Here is a 3898-nt window from a genome sequence, read left to right as displayed (position 1 = left end):
AAAAAAGTCATAGTATAGTACATCGAAAAAAAGTCAAAAAAGTCATAGTATAGTAGGCCTACATCAAAAAAAGTCAAAAAAGTCATAGTATAGTACATTGGTATAGTACATTGAAAAAAGTCATAGTATAGTACATCGAAAAAAGTCATAGTTAGACATCAGAAAAAAGTCAAAAAAAGTCATAGTATAGTACATGAAAAAAAAGTCAGATATAGATGTAATCGAAAAAAAAGTCATAGTAGACATCGAAAAAAAGTCAAAAAAGTATAGTAAGGCCACATCAAAAAAAGTCAAAAAAGTCATTGTATAGTACATGGTATGTACATGAAAAAAAGTCATAGTATAGTATCGAAAAAAGTCATAGTATAGTAGCATACATGAAAAAAGTCAAAAAAAGTCATAGTATAGTACATCGAAAAAAGTCATAGTATAGTACATCGAAAAAAGTCATAGTATAGTACATCGAAAAAAAAAGTCATTGTGTACTACAAGACATAGTATAGTACATCGAAAAAAGTCAAAAAGTCATAGTATAGTACATCGAAAAAGTCATTGTGTACTACATTGAAAAAAGTCAAAAAAGTCATAGTATACTACATCGAAAAAAGTCAAAAAAGTCATAGTATAGTACATCGAAAAAAGTCACAAAACATAAAAAATAGGTGGAAAAAAAGGGTAGTTACCCTTTAAGGAAAGTGCACTTATTACATGTGGCAATTTTCTTATGGAAATCTCACTCCAACTCTACATTAACAAACAGCAAACCAGCACCAGGTGAATATTTCTTATTAAGATATATTGACACAAACACCTCAAAGCAGCAGAACAGTCTGAAGGAAATAAACACGTCTGTATAACAAAAGATATTCATAATAAATAGAGACAAAATGTTGGAGCTAATCAAACAGCTCGTACACACATCATCATTTCAGAATATTCATGACGACAACTTTTATACATTTGTACAAAAATAGAATCATTAGAGGCGTCAAAAGCCTCTTTCAAGTTCAAAATAAATAAATATGTAATGCCCGCCAACAGAAATTTTAAAAGTCTCTCATTCGTCAAACAGAAAACGTATAACTGCAATTTTTTTCCTACTTGAGTGTTGACGTTCACTTAAAGCTCTGATGTGACGTTTTTGAAGTAGAGCATTGTATTATTTGTCACTCATTCATGTTCTTTATTTGCAGTTATGTGTTTTTCTACCCGACAGCTGCAATTTACAACTTCAACATGATACAGACCTGCTGACTGGACAGGAAAGAAAGGACAAAACCGCAAAAGAAGAGACGTGTCATTCGCTTCACGGTTGAGAATGGGTGAAAATATCTATGGTGATAAGATATTTCAGTCTGTAACTGTTTCGTCATATACAATATAGAGTGTGTTCACACATTTAAAAAAAAATCCCAAACAAAATGTGCGGTAATCAAACAATAAGGCATTCTCAAAAGTACCACACTGTCGAGTGTTGTCGTTATTACGTGGCAATTGGACACACTGCTCTCTGATTGGCTGGCAGGTGTCTACGTTAACGTCTTACATGTGGACATTTCAAACGTAGCTCACGTCAACAGTTTAACCCTCGTGTTGTCCTCCCGTCAAAATTGAAAATCAACCCTTTCAACGCTATGTTTTTAATTTTTTTTAATTTTTTTTGTCCCTTTTTCCAACACATTTTTCAACGTTTGTCACCTTTTTTTGGAATTTATGGTCAATAAACCTCATTATTCCAGTCTGGATTATCCATCAACATCCATTCCTTTAATTTTAGTCTTAATAATTCCTAATTTCTATTTTTCTAACTCAAACAGAAGGTATAAGTTCATAAAATGAGGTTTATGACCATAAATTCCAAAAAAGGTGACAAACGTTGAAAAATGTGTTGGAAAAGGGACAAAAAAATTAAAAAAAATAAAAAACATAGCGTTGAAAGGGTTGATTTTCAATTTTGACGGGAGGACAACACGAGGGTTAAACTTTGACGTGAGCTACGTTGAAATGTCCACATGTAAGACGTTAACGTAGACACCTGCCAGCCAATCAGAGAGCAGTGTGTTCCAATTGCCCGTAATAACGCAACACTCGACAGTGTGGTACTTTGAGAATGCCTTATTGTTTGATTACCGCACATTTTGTTTGATTTTTTTTAAATGTGTGAACACACCTATATTGTATAGACGAAACAGTACAGACTGAAATATCTTATCACCATAGATATTTTCACCCATTCTCAACCGTGAGCGAATGACACGTCTCTTCTTTTGCGGTTTTGTCCTTTCTTTCCTGTCCAGTCAGCAGGTCTGTATCATGTTGAAGTTGTAAATTGCAGCTGTCGGGTAAGAAAAACACTAACTGCAAATAAAGAACATGAATGATGACAAATAATACAATGCTCTACTTCAAAAACGTCACATCAGAGCTTTAAGTGAACGTCAACACTCAAGTAGGAAAAAAATTGCAGTTTATACGTTTTCTGTTTGACGAATGAGAGACTTTTAAAATTTCTGTTGGCGGGCATTACATATTTATTTATTTTGACTTGAAAGAGGCTTTTGACGCCTCTAATGATTCTATTTTTGTACAAATGTATAAAAGTTGTCGTCATGAATATTCTGAAAGATGATGTGTGTACGAGCTGTTTGATTAGCTCCAACATTTTGTCTCTATTTATTTGAATATCTTTTGTTATACAGACTGTTTATTTCTTCAGACTGTTCTGCTGCTTTAGGTGTTTGTGTCAATATATCTTAATAGAAATATTCACCTGGTGCTGGTTTGCTTTTTGTTATGTAGAGTTGGGTGAGATTTCCATAGAAAATTGCCACATGTAATAAGTGCACTTTCCTTAAAGGGTAACTACCCTTTTTTTCCACCTATTTTTTATGTTTGTTGCTTTTTTCGATGTACTATACTATGACTTTTTGACTTTTTCGATGTAGTAACTATGACTTTTTTGACTTTTTTCAATGTAGTACACAATGACTTTTTTCGATGTACTATACTATGACTTTTTTGACTTTTTTCGATGTACTTACTATGACTTTTTTTCGATGTACTAACTATGACTTTTTTCGATGTACTAACTAGGACTTTTTTGACTTTTTTCGATGTAGTATACTATGACTTTTTTGACTTTTTTCAATGTAGTACACAATGACTTTTTTCGATGTACTATACTATGACTTTTTTGACTTTTTTCGATGTACTATACTATGTACTATGTAGTACACAATGACTTTTTTTCGATGTACTATACTATGACTTTTTTTCGATGTACTATACTATGACTTTTTTCGATGTACTATACTATGACTTTTTTGACTTTTTTCGATGTAGGCCTACTATACTATGACTTTTTTCGATGTACTATACTATGACTTTTTTCGATGTACTATACTATGACTTTTTTCAATGTACTATACCAATGTACTATACTATGACTTTTTTGACTTTTTTTGATGTAGGCCTACTATACTATGACTTTTTTGACTTTTTTTCGATGTACTATACTATGACTTTTTTCAATGTACTATACTATGACTTTTTTCAATGTACTATACTATGACTTTTTTGACTTTTTTCGATGTACTATACTATGACTTTTTTGACTTTTTTCGATGTACTATACTATGACTTTTTTGACTTTTTTCAATGCAGCATACTATGACTTTTTTCGATGTAGGCCCACTATACAGATTAATTCTAAGTGTCTGACAGCGTTATGGAATGATCCCTACACAGATAGACCTTTAAAATAAGGGTGACCAGATTTCTCAGACAGAATCCGGGGCCATTTTCAGCTCAGAAGCGAATAACCTCCAAAACCTCCAAATCTTTGTAAAACTAAAACGGGGACACTAGACCTAGAGCAGTTCTCATTAGGAGCTGAGCC

This window comes from Etheostoma spectabile, chromosome 16, assembly GCF_008692095.1.
Source record: "Etheostoma spectabile isolate EspeVRDwgs_2016 chromosome 16, UIUC_Espe_1.0, whole genome shotgun sequence".
In the NCBI taxonomy this organism is placed as follows: Eukaryota; Metazoa; Chordata; class Actinopteri; order Perciformes; family Percidae; genus Etheostoma; species Etheostoma spectabile.
This window is presented reverse-complemented; position numbering follows the sequence as displayed.